General features: G+C 38.0%; 1 long non-coding RNA gene across 1 annotated transcript in view; it reads left to right on the top strand.

Moving 5' to 3' along the window:
• LOC105730679 (uncharacterized) overlaps positions 1–21885 on the top strand; it is a 531904-nt gene extending 510019 nt beyond the window's left edge. The window contains exons 3-5 of the long non-coding RNA XR_010339748.1: positions 1114–1356; positions 3619–4713; positions 21274–21885. This is a non-coding gene — a long non-coding RNA (uncharacterized LOC105730679). The remainder of the gene's footprint in view (positions 1–1113; positions 1357–3618; positions 4714–21273) is intronic.
• The last annotated feature ends 2425 nt before the right edge of the window (positions 21886–24310 follow it).

Raw genomic sequence — 24310 nt, 5'->3', positions numbered from 1 at the left:
GTGTAGTGGAGATAAGCCTGGATAGTACTTTGGAAAGCCAGATTTATATGTTTAATTTTATCAATCCTACCTTCCATAGGTTTTATCATACCAAGCCTTTATCAAATCATACTTCTAAAGATTTGATTTTATCTAGTTGGCCGAAAACACTGCAGGTTTTTGACCAGGGAAGTGACAAAATCAGAGCTAAGAATTTGGAAGTTTCCACTTAATATATATGCAGTAAGAGAAACAGGAAACAGGATTACCATTCAGTAAACCTTTGTACAGTGGTCCAGGAGAGATATAATATGGAGTGAACTTTAAGTGTTGGAATGAGAAAGGGAAGGGAAAGAAGAAACAAACATGGAGGTATTTCCTGGGTAGCTGGTGACTGAAATACACATGGCTCAAGAGTTTAAGAGTAGCCTGGGCAACACAGTGGGACCCATTCTCTACAAAAATAAAAAATAAAAAATTAGCTGGGTGTACTGGCATGTACCTGCTGTTCCAGCTATTTGGGAGGCTGAAGTGGGAGGACCACTTGAGCCTGGGAGGTTGAGGCTACAATTCAGTGAGCCATGATCATGCCACTGCACACCAGCCTGGGTGACAAAGTGAGGTCCTGTCTCAAAAAAGAAAATAAAAGGTACATGTGGAGCCAACAGGTCAGACAGGACTGACTTTGTGAGTCAGCAGAATAACTTTCCAATACATAACCACATCTGCCCAACAACCACGTCCTGAGCATTCACCATACAGCCAGCCTCTTAAACTGTGCTGGCTCTGGGTCTACACAGATGAGTAAGACAATATACACAGTGCATGCAGGGACTTGATAAACTCATAAAAAAGGAAAGCAAGTAAATTTCTATCCTTACATTCAAACTTAATAACTGCATAAAACTCAGAAAAGTGGTTTCTGTTGGAACCTGTGGTGAGGAGTAGGAGCCAGAGAAAGTGAGCTGAGGGGACAGGGAACATTCGGGAAGCATTGGGGTTAAAAGGAACACTCAGGAAGTGTGGTACAGAGAGAGGATTAATTCAGTGATGGGGAACGATTGAAAGTATATGGAAATATAGAAGGTGCTAGGGATTAGAAGTTTATGTCCCCCTAAAATTTGTATGTTGCAGCTGAATCTCCAATGTGATGATATTTTGCCATGGCCTTTGGAAGATAATCGGGTCATAAGGGTGGAGCCCTCATGTGTGATCAGTGCCCTTATGAGAAGCAGCACAAGACCTTGCTTTGGCACTCTGCTCTCTGCCATGTGAGAATGCAACCAGCAAACAGCCATCTGCAAACCATGAAATGAGCCCTTAACAGATGCTGGATCTGCAGACACCTTGATCTTGGATGTCCCAGCCTCCAAACCAGTGAGAAATAAATGTTTGTTGTTTATGCCACATAGTCTGTAACAACTTGTCATAGCAGCCCAAACCGACTTAGACAGAGAGGACAAAAAGAGGTTTTGACTTTGAATAAAACAGAAGGAGAGATGAGGAAAACAGAATGTTAGAAGTAGACTGGAGGCAAAAATTGTCAGTATGAAAGAGTAAATGCCAAGTACACAGAATTTTCTTATTGAGTAAGTATGTAATGGAAGCCAGCTGAAATCCAGTTTCACTGGGAATGCTAATTTAAATGAGAGTCTTTATCTTTCTGTTCCCCAGCCCAGATGGTGATGTTGAAGGCTTCAATTACTACATGGAAGGGTCTGAGCAGTGAAGTCTCAGGCTTTTTCATGTAATGTCCTCAGGTGTAAATAGGTTTTTAGTATTTATGGTTGATGTGAAAACATGCTTTTATAAGCCTATCTTGTTGGCATTTGAAATATAATTATTTTGGTGGCACTTAAAAAGTAATTATTTTGGTGGCATTTAAAAACTTTCTCTTAAAGAATAAAGCAGAGTCTGATTATCTAGAATTGTATATCCACACCATAAGACATAATGCAGTCATAAAAAGAATGAATGAGAGGTAAACCATTTGTCTTGGAGTGACTTCCACAAAGAAATGGTGAGTGGAGGCCAGGCACGGTGGCTCACACCTGTAATCCCAGCTCTTTGGGGGACTGAGGCGGGTGGATTACCTGAGGTCAGGAGTTTGAGACCAGCCTGACCAACATCAAGAAACCCTGTGTCTATTAAAAACAAAAAATTAGCCAGGTATGGTGGCACATACCTGTAATTCTTGCTACTTGGGAGACTGAGGCAAGAGAATCGGTTGAACCTGGGAGGGGGAGGTTGCAGTGAGCAGAGATCGCACCATTGCACTCCAGCCTGGGCAAGGAGAGCGAAACTCTGCCTTAAAAAAAAAAAAAAAAAAAAAAAAAAAGTGAATGGAAAAATAGCATAAAGAAGGATAACAGTATGATACTGGTTTTTATGTACAACAAACTACTATAAAACTTCCTGTACATGTATACTTGCACATATGCAAAGTATGAAAACATGAGCTTACAGATAATATGGAATAACACATAGTAGGTATTCACAAGGATTCCAGAGAGAAAGAAAAACAAAAAACTATACCTTAAAAAGTATATGTACAGTAATTAAATTTATGAATTCATATAAAAGTTTACATTTATCTTAATGTACACAAATATATTTATAAAGAAATTGGGGGGATTGGAAAGGTTTAAAAGCACAAGCATATTTAATAGAGTAATACTGAATTTCAAACAACATCAAGAGAGCAAAAATCTGGATTATTTTTCAGTTTCTTACACCACCAGAAACGCATTCTGTTTCTTCCTGTGTTCAAAGTATAATCTCTAGAAACTGAGCTCCCTGAACTGATCAATTTTGTTTCATGTATGAGCTCTTCCTGTGAAATCTCCTTTGAACTTTAGTGCCAATGGATGAAAATTGGCTTTTATTCAACTATCACAGAGTCGTTTTTCAAGGAGCTGTCCTCTCCATCTGCCTAGTTCAATCATTATTTACTTTATTCTAGCACTTGAAAGCAGGCCAACACCTTTAGTTGTGGCTGAGTTCCCTACCTGACTGCAAAGTTTCCAAGATTCTCTCCAGAACTAAATGTTACACTAAATGGTATTCTGAGCTATGCTTCTGTGATAGTGTAGAGCCTTCAGCAATCTGTTTTTTTTTTTTTTTTTTTCCCAGCATTTATCAGCAAAGTAGTTAGAAGCATCATATTGCATTAATGAAGAATTCTTCTTGGTCTCTACTGCCATTGCCAAGCTAGGGACAACCTATGAGACAGATGTCTGAACCAGAATCAGGACAGCAGAAATAACAAGCAGCTTACTGGTGAATAAACGAACATGGTGCTCGACAGCTCTGGGGATCATCTGTAGTATGCCTTTGCTCAGGAAGTAGAATACACTTTTCTCCATCACTGTATATTCAAATTTTTCTCCTTTTCAAGATTCAATTTAAAGGTTTCTCTTGCAGCAGGGATTTGGTCATTTGTTTCATATTTGAGATACTGTGTGTTTATTACACAGCTAGGTATTAGCAAGCCCTTCCTGACTCCTCCCCAGCTAGAAGTATTCCTGTACTCTTTTTCCCCTTTTCTATCTTGCAATTGAAACTAACCTGAATCTTTTTTGGTGTGTATTAACCTTCTGCCTAATATAATAATGAAGTAGTTTGTCTCTATTTTCAAAGTTAACAACTGAAAGAAGAGGAGTTCTTCCCTATCCAATGTGTTACTCCACCAGCACATCAATAATAGCAAGATATGTGACAGTTTGTTGACTGAATCATTTCTCAGCTGAGATGGAATATTGGGCCACCATCATTGAGAGGAACTTGGGGATTCCACAGGCAGCTGGATGTGCATTCACAGCGATGTTTTCTATCCAGAGATATTTTGATTGGTTCCTCTCACCTTCAGTCAAGTCTAGGGATGCAGAGACAGGATTGGAAAGAGCCTACTCCTCCCTTCTCATGAAGCAGAAGATTTTGTTCCTGCTGTGTCATTTCAAACCTAGCAGCATAATCAGTGTTGTGTTTTTACAATATGTTATTCTTCAAAAATGAGAACAATGACCTTTGTGTTAATTAGTTGGTACAAGAGCCTGCTGGGACTAGAAGAATAAGACTTAATGGGACTTGAGATTATATATTCCAGTCATATCCGTGAAGGTAGTAACTAATGTTAATGATGACATCAAATAGACATGCATTCATACTAATGTGCTTTTTATCTCTTTCCTAGCAATACAATAAACATACTAAAGACTGCCCCCCAAAGTCTAAAAACACTGAGAAAAATACTTCATTGTACTTTTTGAAATGAACAAATGGGTCTGTTGCTTTACATTTAGAGAAACACCACCTGAAGAGGTGTTTAAGAACTGGAGAAAAACATACTGAGAATATTATACAATATAGCCAACACGCTTTAAAATACAAATATAGCCCTGTTTCCCAACTTTTTGTAGACCCTTCATATCATGTAGTAGTGTTCTGAAGAAGAAATAAGTAGTGAAAGAATACAGAATTGTAAGAAAAGGGAGAGGTATTATTTCAGATAGGGTACAGGAAGAAAAGCCAATGGAATGTTCATTGTATCTGTAACCCCTCTAGATTGTGCCTGCTTCAGCCACACATGTTCTTCCAATGGAGGCATCCGATACCTCAAGCACTGCCTGTCTCAAGCAGGGATGGCTCAGTCCATCGGGGCTCTTGTCCAAGGATCCACTGAACCCATCTTCAGCCCTGAACTTCTGGAAATTGTATGTGAGATTTTCTGTAACAGTAAGTGGACATTTTTCTTGGGAGTTTAAAACATTTTAAGAGTAGTAAACTAGATGATGAACTATTTGTTTTATACCCTGATGTATAGGCAAAGGACATTACCAGGCAGCATACACACAAAGGCTTCTGGAATAACATCCCTGGGAACACACACACAGACAAGAGGATGTGGTGTCCCACTTAGGCCATTGCACTCTGCAACAGCAGATGGGGTTGTTCAGGCTCTGGAGGAAAAACACAGCCCTCAAGTTGTTGGCTTTTAGCTGAATCATTAGAGATACACTTCTCCGGGTGTAACCAAGGTCTGTGGTCTAAGCCTTATGGTAATAGTCAAGCGTCCCAGAAAATCCTGGTCTCCACTCAAATGCTGCTACTGCATTCATCATTGGTTCAGTGGGGCAAGGAAGGAGAGAGTTTCCCTCTAATGTAGTCTGGGAGCTGGGGTCCTTGTTCTGTGGTTGCAGCATTGACGGCATTTCTAGCCTAAGTCACTCCTACTGAGATGGATTTGGAAATTGTAGCAAAAGCTGGATGAGAAAGTAAGAAAACTCTGGTTCCTTGTTTTTCACTCTGAAGTTTAACACCTAGTTGAGAATAAACAGGCTTCAGATCAAAAGTAGATAGTCCAAGAAATCACTTGTGTTACTCCCCACTTTAGGTAACTTTAGTTACCCTCCTTTCTCCCAGTTTGATGCATCCAAGTATTCCTTGACTTACAAAGAAGCCACGCACTCTGCTCCCTTTACTCCCATAGGCACTGCTCCTAGTGTCATCGCCAGGGAAGCTGTTCATTATTAATTCATCTGTTCGGTTATGTTTGGTTATTTATATGCTGATTTAGTTTATGGTGAATTTGTGGTGCCCCATAGGAGCTGCTGTAATAAGATTCTGATGTCCTAGCTCCTATGTGTTCAGATATGAAAGCTGGGAAGAGCCTAAGAAAAACCAGAAGAGCTTCTGGAAATGGCCATAGGGAGCAGGATCTCAGGGGACCTGGGAGGCTGCTGTGGTAGCCATGTAACTCTGCTCCAAACCTCCTGGATTTAGCTCTTCACTTTGTTCTCTGCCTAACATGCTATTTGCAAGCCCTCTATTTTTAAAAAACATAACTATCTGAAAAAAGGTTGAAAATTAAATCATTCTTACTTTGGTGTTGATTCATTATGTTTCTCCCAATTTGCAGCTGAGTTCAGATGCATTGGTGGTTAGACTGAGAAAGGAGAGAGAGAGATTATTTTGTACTTTGGAGCCAGAGTAGATATTGGAAGGGTGGTAAGATTAGATCATCAGCTAGGCTTTGCTCATCTAGACCTCTAAAGAAACATGGAAACTGGAAACTAGATGAATTAAAAAAACGGTGAGAAGTATCAAGACAAGCCCTACTTATTTCACAATTACACTTGGGCTGGCATTGCCCCATGACATTTAATGGAATCTTCCTTTTCTTTCTCCCTCTTCACATCTGTTTCCTCCTCTTGTTCCACATCTTCTTCTCCCTCCTTCTTTTTTCCTTCCCTTCCTGCCTTCTCAAACACTTGACCTCTACTAGATCCCAGGAGAGAACTGTTGATACTATAATCCTGCTACAAAATTGATTAAATTAAATCATTAAAGTGTTAGCAACAGAAGGGAAACTAGAGAGCATCAGCTCCTTCAACTGGAAAATAAGAAAGTGAAGCTCCAAAAAGAAAAGTCTCCAATTAGCACAAGGTCATTCTGGGACTAGAATCCAGGTTTCCTGACTCCCAATTAATGATTCTTTCTGCTCCACTTAGAAATCCCTGAGTAAGCCAAAATCTACATACCCCACATGATACTATTTTACTCATGAAACAAACCATGTAATGCCTTATTTGTATCAACTTTGTGCTGAAACCTGGAAATTAAAGTGGGCAAGAAATTCATTTTAAATGCACTTTATAGTCCTTTGTTGATATTCCTTAAAATTACAGAGTAGATTCTAATTTGTCCATTTTACAGCTGTAGAAACAAGTCAAAGCCATTTCACAGATGATCCAAAATATAATTTGAATTTAGATCATCTGGATCTGTTTGTCTATTTGAATTTGCTGATTCTTCATTCTCCTTAAATTTCAGTATGAACCAATCACAGTTGTGAACATGAAAATGTTAGAGGGAGGCAGTAATACTAAACAGAAAAGCCTATTATGTACTGTTGATTCCTGGAAATCATATGGTTTGGCTTAGCAGTTTCATCTTTCCATCTTAAAGGAGCTCTATGGAACTAATGACTGTACATTAAATGACTGAGGACAGGCTGAGCTGCATAAATATGCAACAGAGGCTTCAAAGGCTGCAACAGCCCTGGGTGTATAAAGCAGAATAGCTAGCATTAGTAATAGTCACAATACAGTATTTATTCAGCTTCATCCCCCTATGTACTACATCCCCCTTGCAGCTGCAATTTCTCCCAAATGTTTCCAGGAATGGTATGTTGGATTGATTGAGTAGACATAGTGATACAGTTTGAATGTCTGTCCCCTCCAAATCTCATGTTGAAATGTAATCCCCAATGTTGGAGGTGGGGCCTGGTGGGAAGTGTTTGGGTTTAGAGGATCCATCATGAATGGCTTAGTGCCATCTGCTCAGTAATGAGTGAGTTCCTGTTCGGTGACTTTATACAAGATCTGGTTGTTTCAGAGTGTTTCACCTACCCCTTCTCTCTCTTGCTCTCACCCTAGCAGTGTGATATGCCCGTTCTCTCTTTGCCTCCCACCATGATTGGAGCTTCCTGGGATCCACACTAGAAACTAAGCAGGTGCTGGGACCATGCTTCCTTTATAACCTGCAGAAACCTGAGCCAATTAAACCTATTTTCTTTCTAAATTACCCAGTCTCAGGCACAGTGACACAAAAGTGGACTAATACATGTAGCTAGGGTTTTTTATGAGCCTGACAAGTTCTCTTGGTTAGTATGTATGCTGGCCTCATTTTCTCTTATCTGCCAAGCTCAGTGTATTTAAGCTGTTGAAGGCAAAATTTAACAGCTATTTAGATTACACATGCCTGGCAGGGTGGAGACCAGGCTGCCAGGGTTCAGTTTGCTATTCAGAGTACTACCAATGGTATCCAACAGTGACTAACACCCTTCACCACCAAGATCTATGGGATGAAAATTATTATTTTTGTTTTCAAACTGGAAGATTGGGCTCAGAAAATTTAAGTAACTTGACCAAAGTCAAAGAACTCGTAAGTGGCAGGGTAGCATTTGAAACCAGTCAGTTAATTCTAGAGGCTGCCTTCTTATCACACCAAATGTCTGGCTTGAGGAGGCAATTGGACACCAACACTCCATGTCTGGAGTTAGTCTTCCTAAGGGCTGCTGGTGCTAGGGAATTAGAATAACTGAATATGTATAAACCTGGCTGGCTTAGTATGAAATTTTTTGACTGAGTGAAGCAGTAGGAAATAGAATTATCTCTACAGATGAACAGCTAAGAGAGAAGAAACTTCCTATAATACACAAGTTTGGGGCAAGAAGAGATGAAGTGGCTTTAGCAATATTGAATTGGCAAGGAAACATGGCTTGGTTTCAATAGACACTTCTTCATTCTAGATAGAAGGATTTAAAAACTCTATGTAAGAAACCCCAGTTCAGTTTTGGCATGGTGTGTGACCAAATATAGCGCTGGAGAACTAAGATGGATTGCTTTTCTTCTTCTCATCCCAGAGCCCTCCAGCTTAAGCAAGTAGAAAAGTCCTACTAGACTTTCAGTAGGGTAGCCCCAAATACAGCTCCCAAGCCAGGAGACCCAGCAACCTGGGAGGCTGTTCCTGGCCAGTTCTGGGGGCAGTTACGGCTTTTCACAGGCTCAGCAGGTTTGCTCTGAGTGCTATGTCATAAAGGGTACAGGATTTAGAACTATTTCCTCATCTTCACCACACCCCTACCCCGATTCTGGTGAATATGTGGGGATCCTGGAGCCTGGCACAAGAGGTTTTGAGCATTCATTTTGAGAGCTGAGAATGGTTCTTTATTTTCTAACTTATAGTTTGACATGCCAAATCCACATAGATGTAATATACTATGATCCACATCCAAAATCAAGGAAGCAAATGCTCGAAATTTTGAAAGTTTGTCACAACCTGGCAGATAACATGACATCTCATCTCTTCCTTCTGCAGCAAGACAACCATAAAAATAAATTCTCAGTATGTGAGTTGTATTTAATAGATTACATTTTCAAAGCATACTTTTAGATTATTTTTAGAACATTAATGACATCTTCCATGAACCAGGGGCTACTCCACTCTGTTTCAGCAGTAATTTTAATTTGTCATTATCACCCCTGTGCCCTAACATGCTTCTTTCCCAGGTGTGCCTGGAATCTCATTCTAGCCCAACTGTCACTGGCCTAAGCTCTTGGCCAGCAGCAGCAGCAGAGTTGGCATCCACTTACATCCTGACAGGAGGTTTCTCTTTAACTGTGGTTAAGTCTCTCTGTATAAAACTAAAAGAAAGATGAAGCAGAGGTCAGAAAGAAACTGGAGTTACTGGCTCTTACTGAAAGGAAGAATGTCAGTGATTTGCAATAGGAAGGCCTGTTGAATGGAAACATGAAAACCAGTCATTATCTGATGCTGGTGAGAAGGTGGGACTTACGATAGACCTGATGTGTCCTCTGGGTGAATGCGCATAGCAGTCTGGCAGAAGGCAAAAGAACGCAAACCAAGAATTCTGGCCTTCTCTGAATAACCACTGTTCCTATTACAAGCTCAAAATGATTTTTGCTGTTCAGTTCATTAACAAGTAATGATAACATTACAATATTTCAGTCAAGGTATTGTTTTGACAATAGCATTCACAACAACCAAAGGATCCAATAAGATCTCATTCTTTTAAGGAAAACAGAAATAGTTTTAGTCATTCATCATAGAATTAGATTAAAATAAAGCTTTGAGAGAGATTATACTATGCCACCTTTTTTGGTGTAGCTGAATGCATTTGGGTTTCAGGATCAGGCTGACCTGGGTTTAAATGGTTGCCTGACCTTAGCCAAGTAATTTAACCTCTCTCAGACTTAGATTTTTCGTCTATAAAATTGGACCATAGTCACTACATCATGGGATAATTAATAAGATTCAATTATATGAGGTTGGTAATTCATCTAGCAATATGCCTGGTACCTTGTAGTAACTCAATAAATCCCTACTTAGTGCTCTATCTACTGAAGTCCAGAAATGTCTATTGATTCAATGAACAGAGGGCCTTCCTTGATTCCCCTGCAAAGAGCTTAAGATACAATCAAAAACTAAAATTAGAAACCTGCAACAGAAAGGGGGAAAGATTAGAGGAGGCTGCAGCATCCTGGGAAGAGTCAGGGACTGAAATCAGAAGGAGGCTTTGCTGCAGCAGAACTGTGGGCATGGAGAGATCCAAGATGGCTGATTACTAACAGCTCAGGATCGTAGCTCCCAGTGAAAGTGCAGAGAATGAGAAGACACCACACTTTCAGACAAATTTTTGTCGCTCACAGACCAGGAAATTTCCAGCAGAGGAGCCCCATGGGTCACCAGCGTGACTCTTGTGGCCAGTGTGGCAGTTCCCAGTGCAGAATAAATGGGACTGGGTCCCCTTTTGGTTGACGTTTGGAGCTCCTGGAAGGCAGAGTTACCTATTCAGCTGATTGAAAAAGGGACTCAAGAAGGAAGCCAGATCGGAAATTCCCAGGCAGAAAAGCACCATCAATCTTAGTGCTGCTGTTTTAGCTGGCACAGTGGGTTGCTCAGATTCCGGGCGCTGGGAATCAATAAGTTGGACATCCACTCAGAGACCTAATTTGAAAGTCGGTAACTACAAAGATGACAGGTGGATAAATTTACAATGACGGAAAGAAACCAGCGTAAAAAGGCTGAGAATACCCAAAATCAGAATGCCTCTCCCTCTACAGGGGATTACAGTCCCTCATCAACAAGGGAACAAGGCCTGATGGAGAATGAGTGCATTCCATTAACAGAATTAGGCTTCAGAAGGTGGATAATAAGAAACTTCAGTGAGTTAAAAGAACATGTTCTAGCCCAATGTAAAGAAACTAAGAACCTTCAAAAAAGGTTTGATGAAATCCTAACAAGAATAGACAATTTAGAGAGGAATATAAGTGAATTAATGGAGCTGAAGAATACAATACGAGAACACTGCAAAGTATGCACAGGTTTTAACACTCGAATTGATCAAGCAGAAGAAAGGATATGAGAGGTCGAAGACCAACTTAATGAAATGAAACGAGAAGACAAGATTAGAGAAGAAAGAGTAAAAAGGAATGAGCAAAGTCTCCAAGAAATATGGGACTATGTGAAAAGACCTAATTTACATTTGATAGGTGTACCTGAATGTCATGAAGAGAAAGAATCCAAGCTGGAAAATATTCTTCAGGATATTATTCAGGAAAACTTTCCTAACCTAGTAAGGCAGGACAATACTCAACTCCAGGTAATACAGAGAACACCACAAAGATATTCCTCAAGTAGAGCAACCCCAAGACACATAATCGTTAGATTCACCAGGGTTGAAATAAAGGAGAAAATTCTAAGGGCAGCTAGAGAGAAAGATCAGGTTACCCATAAAGGGAAGCCTATCAGACTCACAGTAGATCTCTCAGCAGAAACTTTACAAACTAGAAGAGAGTGGGGATCAATATTCAATATCCTCAAAGAGAAGAATTTTCAACCTAGAATCTCATATCCAGCCAAACTAAGCTTCATAAATGAAGGAAAAATAAAATTTTTCATGAACAAGCAAGCACTCAGAGACTTCATCACCACCAGGCCTGCTTTACAAGAGCTTCTGAAAGAAGCACTACACACAGAAAGGAACAACCAGTATCAGTCATCCCAAAAACTTACCAAAAGGTAAAGAGTATCACCATAATGAAGAATCTATATCAACTAATGGGCAAAATAGCCAGCTAGCATTAAACGACAATATTAAACTCACAAATATCAATATTAATCCTAAATTTAAATGGATTAAATGCCCCAATCAAAGACACAGACAGGCAAATTGAATAAAAAGTCAAAACCCATCGGTACACTGTATCCAGATCCATCTCATAAGCAAGGACATATTAAGACTTAAAACAAAGGGTTGGTGGAAGACGTACCAATCAAATGGAGAGAAAAAAAAAAAAAAAAAAAACAGGAGTTGTAACTTTCGTTTCTGACAAAATAGACTTTAATAGTAACAAAGACTAAAAGAAACAAAGAAGGACATTACATAATGGTAAAAGGATCAATGCAACAACAGGAGTCAATGATCACAAATATATATGCACCCAATATAGGAACACCCAGATACATAAGACAAGTTCTTAATGACTTATAAAGAGACTTGGACTCCCGCACAATAGCGGGAGACTTTGACACCACATTGTTAATATTCGACGGATCAATGAGATAGAAAATTAACAGGGACATCTATGATTTGAACTTAGACCCGGAACAAGTAAACTCAGTGAATATTTATAGAATTCTTCACCCCAGGTCCATAGAACATACATTTTTCTCAGTATCACTTACACCTATTTTGAAAGTGACCACATAATTGAAAGTAAATCACTCTTCAGCATTTGCATAGCATTTCATAGACTTAAATGAAATATTGGTTGGCTGTTTGTTATTTTCTTCCCTTATTCCTTCCTGTCTTCACTGTTAAGCACAATTATTGGCATAAAAGAGGTTTTTAATACCTATTTTCAGATTGCATTCAGCCTGGGCAATAGAGCAAGATTCCTGTTCTCTCTCCCCCTTTTTCTTTCTTTCTTCTCTTTTTCTCTTCCTCCCTCATTCCCTCTTTCCCTCCCTCTCTCCCTCCTTCCGAAAAAAATTTGAAACACCAATAGATGGTATAGAAATTATTAAAATTAATCCTAGTTATGGATTGATTTTCATCACTCTATCCTTTCAACTTTGCTCAATGTAGCCATAAATTCACAAATATTTATCAACTCTGCAAAACAGAACAGGCTCTGGCCTTCTTCATCTCAAATACCTGATCAGCCTTGTCCCTTCTTGTTTCTATCCATATCACAAAAAATACAAAATGTCTTCCTTCAGCCAAACTTACTGAAAGGGCATAGTTATAATTTAAAAAAAAAAAAAAAAAAAGAACTGTGGGCACACTGCTTAACATCTTAAAGCCTCAGTATTCCCATCCACATCAAGGAGATAACAATACCCTTTTTTCAGATATTTATTTAAGACATCCTTACTATGTACAGACATAAGGCTTGAGATTGAGTTTCCCACAAAGACGAGTAAGACACATTCAATGCCCTTGAAATAATTTGGAGCCTAGTGGAGGAATTAGTAACATATACATGTGAAAAAAAAATGCTCATTGAATACAGGATCAGCTTTTGAATTCCTTCTCAGAAACAGTATAATAATGATAGGCACAGATTTATGCCAGATAACTTTCAATCCAGGCTCTTCTACTTCATGGTTGTATAAAATCAGGCAAGTTATTTAACCTATTATTGGAAATGAAGGAAATAATGGAATTGTTATGAATATTAAACAAGACAATACATGTAAATATGGGGAACATAGTAAGCATTCAATAAAACATTAGCTCCAAAGTTTGCTAAAGGTACCCCTGCACTTAGGGCTGAAGGTGACAGATTTGAGGTACCTCCTAATAAATTCTCTATTTTGCTCACACCAATAATCCATGTAGAAACATCTCCTAGGCTCTATTCTCAGAAATGGAATTGTTTTGGTGTTAATAGGTACACCTACAATTTCAAAAGTCCCAGACATTAACATGTGATTGTTATTCCTTGAAAGAACAGATTGATGGAAGCTACTTTTTTCCCATTGTTTTTCTTTTTTTTTTTTATTATACTTTAAGTTCTGGGGTACATGTGCAGATCGTGCGGGATTGTTACATAGGTATACACATGCCATGGTGGTTTACTGCATTCATCCCCCCATCCTCTACATTAGGTATTTCTCCTAATGTTATGCCTCCCCAATCCCCCCACCTCCTGCTGTCCCTCCCCTAGCTCTCCCACCCCCTAACAGGCCTCAGTGTGTGATGTTCCCCTCCCTGTGTCCATGTGTTCTCATTGTTCAACACACACTTATGAGTGAGAACATGTGGTGTTTGGTTTTCTGTTCTTGTGTCAGTTTGCTGAGAATGATGGTTTCCAGCTTCATCATGTCCCTGCAAAGGACATGAACTCATCCTTGTTATGGCTGCATAGTATTCCATGGTGTATATGTGCCACATTTTCTTTATCCAGTCTATCACTGATGGGCATTTGAATTAGTTCCAAGTCTGCTATCGTAAACAGTGCTGTGATGAACATACATGTGCATGTGTCTTTATAATAGAACGATTTATAATCCTTTGGGTATATACCCAGTAATGGGATTGCTGGGTTAAATTATATTTCTACTTCTAGATCCTTGAGGAACCACCACACCATTGTTTTTCATAAAAGCTATCTTGCATACCTTATCTTGCCACTTTTTATTTGTAAGAGTTTTCCATTTTCTGTAAGAAAGTTTCTATGTTATTAGGAAAAGCACAAACTTAACATGCTACAAGGAATCTATAAGATGTCAATGGGCTTCAGGGAAAATCGCACAATCAGACAATCATTTAGGGAAGAAAAATGTTCAGGGTCTCATTGTCATGGTCCTTGAATAGAAAATCTGTACCAAAGTAAGTGTTTCACAAGTGATACTCCAACCCAAGCCCCGGCTGTGTTCACTTCACCTCATTTCCCCTCAAACTAGAAATGAATAAAGATAAAATGTGATGCATATGTGGTACCTTGTTTCCAAGGAGTCTAATAGACTTTAAACATATTATCCCATTGGTCTTTGCATCATGCTGAAAGAGGACATGGCATGCATCGTTTTTTCACACTTGTAAATGAGAAAATGAAGGAATGACAAAGGGAATTGACTGACAAAGGATACAGTGGAGTGGGTAACAAGGCAGGGAAAAGAACCTGGGTCTTGGAAATCTTGATTATTTCAAGGGTATAAGAATACCCATAATCATAAATAAGATAAAACCTGGCTGCTGATTGCTTAGACTGTAGTTAAGTCAAAGAAAGGAGCACGTGGGCTTTCAAATATGTACAATAAACCTCTTGCACCTCTGGATGCTGGCAGGATATCCTATAGGGTTTCTTCTCCTCTTGGTGCCTACCACTGTAGGTCACTTGTCATACTGTGACAAGTTTTCTGACATCTACTAATTTGCTACAAATTTCCAACTCTAACTTTGGGGGTTGTTTTACTTATTTATTTGTCTTCTTTTATACTCCAAATCAAATCATATGCCCATTTTCTTCCCTTTCCAAAGTCTACTTATATAATGTTAATTAAATCCCTTTCAGTTTCTTTTAAATAAATAAAAAGAAATGTCAGCTAATCTAGAAGACCACATTTTCTCAATACAGGCATTGGTGAAGCTGAATTAAATATAATATATAAACTTATAGAGCTATTTTTTAAGAGGAGGGTAATCAGGTTTTTACATTTCCTTGGAGTAACATTTATAGGTGAGAATATTGTTATAACTCAACTTGGGAGTTAGTAATTTTATAAATTAGCCAATTAAGAATGTCAAGCTATCTCTTAAACAGTTTAAGAGAGCAAATGAGCAAATTACTTGGTATCAAAATCAAGTCCCCTAGAAAAGAGTGGGGGTGACTTAGGCGTAGACACATAGTGGATCCAAAGGCACCTGGAGGGAAGCCCTTGACCTCAAACTGCCCTTTGCCTGTTCATCCACCAATGACAAAGAGGGTTAAACCAGGAAAAAGAAATCTTTATGTTCCACAGTTAGGAAAAAGGCATAAACTATCAACTATCCTATATGACAGTATTAAGTTCGCCTTGAGAGTATTAAGAGAAGTGAGAGGGAGAAAACAAAACAAAACACATAACCAATAGGTAAGTGACATGAATGAGCCTAGGTAAAGCAACGTACAGTACAGAATGGGTTGGACCTGGGTTAAATCCGAGATAAGCCACTTCTCAGCTGAGTGACCTTTCGGTGTATATGAAGGTTGATGATAATGAAGGTTAAGTTCCTGGTGCATAGTTGGACTGTGAATAAATAGTATTTATTATTATCTTAATCTACTGTATCTTATTTTCTCTTTTCAAAAACACATTCATGATCTCTTGTCACCCCAAATTTTACTGATCAAATTTTAATGTTTCAAAGAGCATGCTTATTAATTGCAATTTTCTTTCCAGTTAATATGAATTTGATAGATACAGCATAAAGAGCCCAATATCTTCTATTTAAAAGGACTAAGGTTTAAGCAAGATATGAACTGTTGTTTTCATTATATCTTAAATATTTGTTATTACTTATGTCTACCATATCTAAGTATTTATACTTAACAATGTCAAATGTTATAATAATTATAATCTCCTTTATACCTTTGTCTTGTCACTCTTAAATTTTGTTTTTATCAGCCATATTTTGTATAGATTATTCTTTAAATAGTTTCACCAGGCAACAAAACGTGGAAAATATGGACCATCATGCTGACAACCTCAACTGCCTATAATGGCTTTTGATGTGTCCTCTTAGCTAAGTTAAACAACAATTCCCGAATTCCCTTTCATGATTGTTTTCAGGTAAGATGAGCTGCAAGAGATATTCATTACAGAGTTGGAGGAAAAAAAAAAGGCAATAGAAGCCATTTTGAAACATGCACATCCTGTCTCCTGGTTATTCAATCAAACACTAATCTATATGCTGCCTGTGATCAGGTTTTGAAGATGTGATGAAAATGCCTAATCAATTGACTTTCATTTTATCAAAAGATTAACTGTCCTGGATAATCTAGGTGAGCCAGACTTACTCACTTGGAAGATCTTTCGAAGAGGGCTCAGGCCTTGCCTAGGTGGAGACTCTTGCCTGTGGACAACAAACATCAGCTTTGTACCCTTGGATTCCAGCCTGCTCATGACCTCCCTTCTCAACCACCTGCCCTGCATAGCTTTGACTTGCTTTTAACTTAGTTAGCCGTTATAATTGCTTAAGTCAGTTATTTGTAATAGATGCAGACAGATGGATGGATATGTAAATATAAATATACACACATGAGATAGAGATGATAGAGACAGCAATAGAGATGGGATAAGTAGACATCCTAATGGTTCTGCTTTTCTGGTTGAACTGTGATATACTACCTTATCTTTCTGTAACTACTGAGGTCCCTATGAGATTAAATGCTCTACTAGATCTTGAACACATTGATGACTCAAAGGATCTGTTTATCTCCAAAGACAGACTGAAACTTTCATTCATGTATTCATCTGAAATGTATAATCACTTATGTTTGAAAAGGCTTAGAGCAGATTAATTTTTTACTAAAGGTTTTCTGGTTTTGTTGTTTTTTACTAATCATGTTTACATGAATTTGCCTAAATATATTTCAAACTAATTTGCATCACAAAATAATTATTTTACACTATCTGAGTAACTTTGGGCAAATTACTTAACCTACCAATTTCATCAAGATGGAAAAGTTAATATCTATCTCATTCAATTTTTATCGAATTGACATAATATATGCAGAGTTTAGAATAGCACTAGAAATACAGGAAGCCAGATATAAGTGTAATCTCTGTTATTATTAAATTACTTTCAGTCTTTACCTAGTTTTTCCAAAAAGTTTCTTATGGATGAGGGTAACAATAATAGTGCCAATTCTTTATACTATAAATTTTTTTCTTTATTATGCTTTAAGTTCTGGGGTACATGTGCAGATCATGCAGGATTGTTACATGCAGGATGTATACATAGGTATACATGTGCAAGGTGGTGGTTTGCTGCATCCATCGCCCCGTCATCTACAGTAGGTATTTCTCCTAATGCTATTCCTCCCCTAGCCCCCACCCCGCAGACCCTAGTGTGTGGTGTTCCCCTCCCTGTGTTGGTGTGTTCTCACTGTTCAATACCCACTTATGAGTGAGAACATGCATATACCGTAATTTTCAGAGAATATTTTAGATAACTAGAAAAGATTTGCTTTAACAATAGATGACTAAGGTGTCCAACTATTCAAAGATGGTTACAGGAGCAGATTGGTTTTGTCTGGCTCCAGAGTTGATAACATGGCAATAAAAAAGCAGACAGGTGCTGGTATCACATACACCCAGTGGAATCCTGGTTTCACCACTTGCTGACTGTACCTGAGCTGCAACTCCTTCAGTGTGAAATAGGCTATGTGGTCCCTACTTTGTACCACAGTCATGTGGTGGAGGACTGAAGGTTACCAGCTATTTAATGATCTATTATTTTGGCTTCCAAGGGAGAAGTAGAAGACAATATTATTTTTAAATCTAATACTGGACAACAGAATAAACCAATTACATGCTACTTGCAATGTTTAGATACTAAGAGTTTCATTAAGTTCCTTTTCACAAAGATTTGATTCAATAGGTATGTACTGAATACTTATTTTTGAGCTCTGCCAGGTGCTGTAAATATGAAAATGAAACAGTCCCTGGTCCATTTAAAAATGCTTAGCCACCTTTCCGTGAATTCTTCCACACTAGATTTTCTTATATTTGGCTTCATCCGCCTAACGACCTTAAAAACTCTTTACTTATTTTTTCTTCCCATCCTAAACATGTATGTATTCTTCAAGGTTGTGCCCTTGAAATTCTTTTTATGCTTGTAGTATTTTAATCATGTGCCTTTTCATTTCCAGAGTTTCACCTCTACATGATTGACTCCCAAATATATGTCTACCATTTGAACACTGACCTACAGGTCCCTAAAACTCTAAAAGTCCAAAGCAGAACTTACTGTCTGTTCTGTGCCCCAAGCCAGACCCTTTTCTTGATATGTGTGTGTGTGTGGGTGTGTGTGTGTGTGTGTGTGTGTGTGTATTTCTGTAGCCTATAATTTGAAGCTAAGGTTGATTCCTCCTCATGCTTTTCTTTACATTTCCAGGTCTTATGTTTTGAATTTTTTTTTTTTTTTTTTTTTTTACCTCGAAGGGCTTTACAATCTATTCTGCTCCTAACATTTTTCCTGAGATCACTCTTGCCTTAGTGTGCCTTATTTATCTTTTAGATGTTTCAATACCTTCCTAATTTGTCTACTTCTTTTAGCTTTTGTCTCCTTCCCATCCTTCCAATGTCTTGCTTCCAGTTTAACATTTGTAAATTTCAATTAGTAACCTGATTGAAAACCTTTTTTGGTTTCACAGCACTAACAGAGTTAAACAGCAAGAATCAGTGCATAAGAACTTCCCAAGGGTATCTCCAAACTACCATTCCAGTATCATCTAGAGCAAGAAATTAACACTTGTTGAATACTGACCACATACATGAATGAGCAGTTGTATCTCTATAGGTATATATATATATATATGTGTGTGTGTATATATATATATGTGTGTGTGTGTGTATATATATATGTATATATATATATGGGTGAATAGAAACAACAGTGAATTGTGCATAGGTGAGATAGTTCCAGCAAATCTAAGTATAGTACCAAGAAAAGGAAGGGAGTGGAAAGAAATACTATGAGGTAGAAGTAGTTATAATTGAGGTACATGAGCACTGGCCATGGAGGGTAGCAAAGTAAAGAAAGGATAGTTTAGGTATGAAATTCAAACAAGTAAGTCTTTTGTTAGGTAGTTGAGCGCAGGGCTAAAGTCATGCCATCCAGGGAACAGCACTGGAGAGCAACGAGTCTCTTTCCAGCTATCTTTGAATTTAGACAAGTAAGAGAAGGAATAACCTACTTTGTCTTCTGTAGTGGTAAATTTCTACAGTTTCTCTCTACAAAAAGGCACTTTTCAGGAAATGATATATTTTCACTGTCAACAAAGTGCACAGCATCTCAAATAACTATACTTAGCAGGTTTCAGGTGTCATGGGCTTATGGTTTCAAAAAACTCCTACTAGGTAAAGAATTTGCATTGTTTCACTGCACTGGATTTGCAACAATGTTTCCAATTGTGTAAAACATTAGAAATCACATTTCCTTAAAACATGAATTTCTTGGTAATACTCTACTGTAAGTTGAGTTGTGTCCCCTTTAAGAAAAAGATAACACTGAAGTTCTAACCTCTAGTACTTCAGAATGTGACTATTCAGAGAGACTCATTACAGAAATGATCAAGTTAAAATGAGATCATTAGGATGAGTCCTAATCCCATATGACTGTTGTCATTATAAAGAGAGGAGGTTTGGACATAGAGACAGACATGCATAGAGGGAAGATGATGTCAAGACAGAGACACAGGGAGAATGCTGTATGAAGATGAAGGCATAGATGGTTGTGATGCATCTACAAGTCCAGGATTGCCAGCAAGCACCAGAAGCTGAGAGAGGGACATGGAACAGATTCTCCCTCACCACCCTCCAAAGGAAACAACCCTAGTGATAACTTAATTTTGGACATCTAGCCTCCAGAATTGTGATATAATACATTTCTATTATTATAAGCCAGATAGTTTTTGGTGCTTTGTTATGCAGCCCTAAGAAACCAATGTGTAATTAACACAAAAATGTTATTTAAATTACTATTTTCTTACATAAGAGAAAAAAAAGAAATAAATTTCTAAACTATCACTATTTTATTAAGAAGCAATTGCTTTTAGTCTCTCAGAGAAAATATGTAGCAAATATCTTTATGTTTGAGCAAAATCCTTATGTTTCCACAAGTAATAGTTATAGTAAGACTTAACAAAATATTTCTATTTTCTGTCTCCAACTTTTCTCTGGACTGAAGATCATTTTACATTAACTCCTTAATTTGATTCTTAGCCAATCTGAGTAATCCTTCTTGCAATAGATCCCAATGCTGCATGGATATCTGTATCCAATCCAAACTGCAATGACTTTAATATTCATCTTATTTATGAATTTTCTGTAAAGATGAAGTATTTGAAGCTTAAACTGAAGTAAATCCAAGCTCATTTAAATATGTGACTTCTGCTTTTTCAACATCAGTCATTCTCAGACCCAGATGGAAAGTCAACAATTGTGACTTCTGTCAAAACTAGAAGCAGTTTTGCTGACTGTTTGAGCCAAATGGAATTTCTATTGGAAAAAATGCTTTCATTTGTTATTTAAACATCTATTCTATATCTGAGCAATTTCCACTATAAGTGTTAGCCATTTTTTTCCTTTAAGGTAATAAGTATGTTACCCTCAATACTAAGTACTAAAAATGTTGCCTAAATGCTTTAGATGAGAAGATGAGAAAACTATTTCTAAATGGCTTAATTTTTTTTTTTTTTTGAGACGGAGTTTCACTCTTGTTACCCAGGCTGGAGTGCAATGGCGCGATCTCGGCTCACCGCAATCTCCGCCTCCTGGGTTCAGGCAATTCTCCTGCCTCAGCCTCCTGAGTAGCTGGGATTACAGGCACGCGCCACCATGCCCAGCTAATTTTTTGTATTAGTAGAGACGGGGTTTCACCATGTTGACCAGGATGGTCTCGATCTCTTGACCTCGTGATCCACCCGCCTCAGCCTCTAAATGGCTTAATTTTGACTGTCTACTTCTCACTCTTGTTTCCCCTCCCTGAACAAGGAAGAAGAAATTTATTTCATTCTTAATTCAATCACAAGAGCATCTTTGTTGTGCCAAGCAGAGCCAATTACTATTGTGTGGGTTGTGTGTGTGACAGTTGAGTGAAACCGAAGACATTTGATCCTGCTATGAAGAATTTTATTCAATCTCACGCCAACCACTAAGAGTAACTGCTTACTACGCAGTTTTTTCTCCCAATTTAAGATTGCAGAGCACTCCCTTTGCAAGAAACTCTGGCTTTAGTGAAAGTGCACTGAGCCCATGAACATTTGATCACTCCTTCCATATGTTAAAAAGAGTCCTGTTTCTTTCTGGGACTTTGATTGAATCCGTAAACACTGGCAACATTTATTTGCTTCACATCATTTTCTAAATATGTTAACTATAGGGAAAAGGAAACTTCTCCACAGAAAAGGAAAGTGAATGAAAAATATACTAAAAATGGGGGTAGCTTAAAATTAATGTGTTTTTAGATCCAATCTATAATGTTAACAAATGAATGTTTTATTTAATTTAGATGAATTATGACATTTGTATCATTTTTAAAGCCCCAGGGTTTCTGTTCTTGATACAATAAAGATATAAGAAACAACTGAAAACATAATACACACACATTACTTTTCTACTTTTTTTAGAGAAAAATATTTTTCCAAGTATTTCTAAAGTATATTAATCTACAGTTCACAGCCACAAGCAAATACAAATCAATCCATCTTAGAGCTGGAAGAAGTTTTACAAATTTCTAAGTAGTAAGAAGAGAACACAACCAAGGTCTGCTCTCAGGTAACAACATGGGATTGAGACAATTGTATATTTCAACCCATCTATTAAAGTTAATTGACTAATCCTGTATATTTTTGGGGTATAATACATATTGAAGAAATGGTTATTATCTAGAAGGCTGTCATATATACCTGAAGATGAAGTGCTAACCTCTTTCTCAGACTCCAATTACACTTATCTGACCATGAGCTATTTTGAAGAGGAAAGGTTCTGGTGATTTTCTCTAGAGGAATAAAAGCATTACAAGCTTTGCTCAAATCCTGCCTGAGAAAGTGATGCATAAAAACGAATACTTTGAGGTGGTCTTTACTAAGAACGTTTCTAAGTTTTCATGAGAGGGAATGTTTCATAGATGCTGGCATCCAGTTGTGTGAAGTAATAAGGAAATAAACAAAAGACACCTGAAAAATATTGCTACAAAGCTTCAATTGATGGTCAGCTTGGGAATTTGAGGAAAAGGATATAGATTACACATATATTTTAGGAATCAAATGGTCTTGGTGTCAATCCAGACTCCATTGCTTAAAAACTGTATGACCTTAGGAACATTTTCCCTATCTTCTTTTTATGCCTCCGTCTGTCAGAGATAAAAGGTGTAAAACAGCACAAGTTATTATGTAAATAGTAGAAAATATCATTTGTGATGATTAATAATATTTCTCCAGTATAGTTACTTTTCAAAAGACAGTTAATTTGGACCAGTTATTCAGTTACCCTAATCCAGACACGGAAATCCCTATTGATAAGAGTCAATCCAAAAAAAAAAAGAGGGTGTCCATCCTGCCCATTTTCATGTTAAAGGAATACATAAAAGCCTGCACTCTTGTTTGAATTAGCCAGGTCCAAGTTAGAATCCTGACTCAATCACTTAATATATTTGGGTACAATGCTTATTTTCTCTCTGTATTCCTCATTGGTAAAGTGAAGATAATAAAAATATCGATTTCATAGGATGTACATTTTTTTTTTTTTTGAGATGGAGTTTTACTCTTTCATCAGACTGGAGTGCAATGGCATGATCTCAGCTCACTGCAACCTCCACCTCCCAGGTTCAAGTGATTCTCCTGCCTCAGCCTCCTGACTAGCTGGGATTAAAGGCATGTGCCACCACACCCAACTAATTTTTGTATTTTTAGTAGAGACAGGGTTTCACCATGTTGGCCAGGTTGGTCTCGAACTCCAAATCTCAGATGATCCACCCACCTCGGCCTTCCAAAATTCTGGGATTACAGGCGTGAGCCACTGTGCCCAGCCAGATGTACATTTTTAAGAGATAACATAGGCATAGTGCTTAGCCCAGAGCTTGGTATATATAACAAGTACTCAATAGTTACTAATTTTTAATTTTTACTGAGAAAGCATCATTGGGTATCAACTTTCTAGATCAGAGATATGGGTACTTTTTTTAGCTGCAGCCCCTCTTAGTGGAAAGGTCTGGGACATAAATGGAATTGAAGGGCTCAAGCCAACTAAAACACGTTAGCAATGTCTAGAGACCAATGGGAAGAGAGTAATGTATGAAATGTTATTTCCAAAATTTTCTGATGAGATAGCATATGTTTTATAAGGTGAGGAAAATATTGCAGGTTGTTTTATAACTCACATTCAGCACTTTCCATTTCCCTTTGTAGCAGAGGTAACCAATAACACATGTAGCTTTTTCAAAAGCAGTAATACTGAGCCAGTATTTTGTGAAAGTGTAGTGCTAGGCTCTGAGGACAAAAGAGTTGCCATCTTTTCTCTTATGGAGTTGTAGTCTAACAAGGATGGCAAGCGCTCAAAAAAATCACACGTCAATATACAATTATAAATTACGTAAGTGCTATAAAGAAAACAAAATTGAAAGCTGGGAGATAGATAGCATGCTCAATCTTCCTGGTTTGCCCAAGTCTGTCCTGATTTTATCACTGAAAGTCTTGCTTTCTAAAAAAACCCCTCAGTCATGGGCAAACAATGAGAGTTACTCACTACAGAAGTATAGCAGGGAGGCCAGACAGAGGTGAGAGAGGCTAAAGAGTAAGAGTTGAGCGGCCTCAGAATTAATAGAAGAGCATCCCTGGAATTTGACCAACTAATTAAGACCCAAGATGGAACGAGCTCAGTTAAAAGGACCAGAGATGGGGCATGGGGCTTGAAATAAGGATGGTATGGAGGTAGATCATGCTGAGCCTGGAAACCTACGTTGGAGGGTTAGGGAGGAAGTGGATTTTTACCTTAACAGTAAAGAATTCTAATAGGTTTTGGGCAGAGGGAC

Source organism: Aotus nancymaae, unplaced genomic scaffold, assembly GCF_030222135.1.
Source record: "Aotus nancymaae isolate 86718 unplaced genomic scaffold, 86718_ANA_hifiasm-v0.15.2.pri h1tg000088l, whole genome shotgun sequence".
NCBI classification, from domain to species: Eukaryota; Metazoa; Chordata; class Mammalia; order Primates; family Aotidae; genus Aotus; species Aotus nancymaae.
This window is presented reverse-complemented; position numbering and strand designations above follow the sequence as displayed.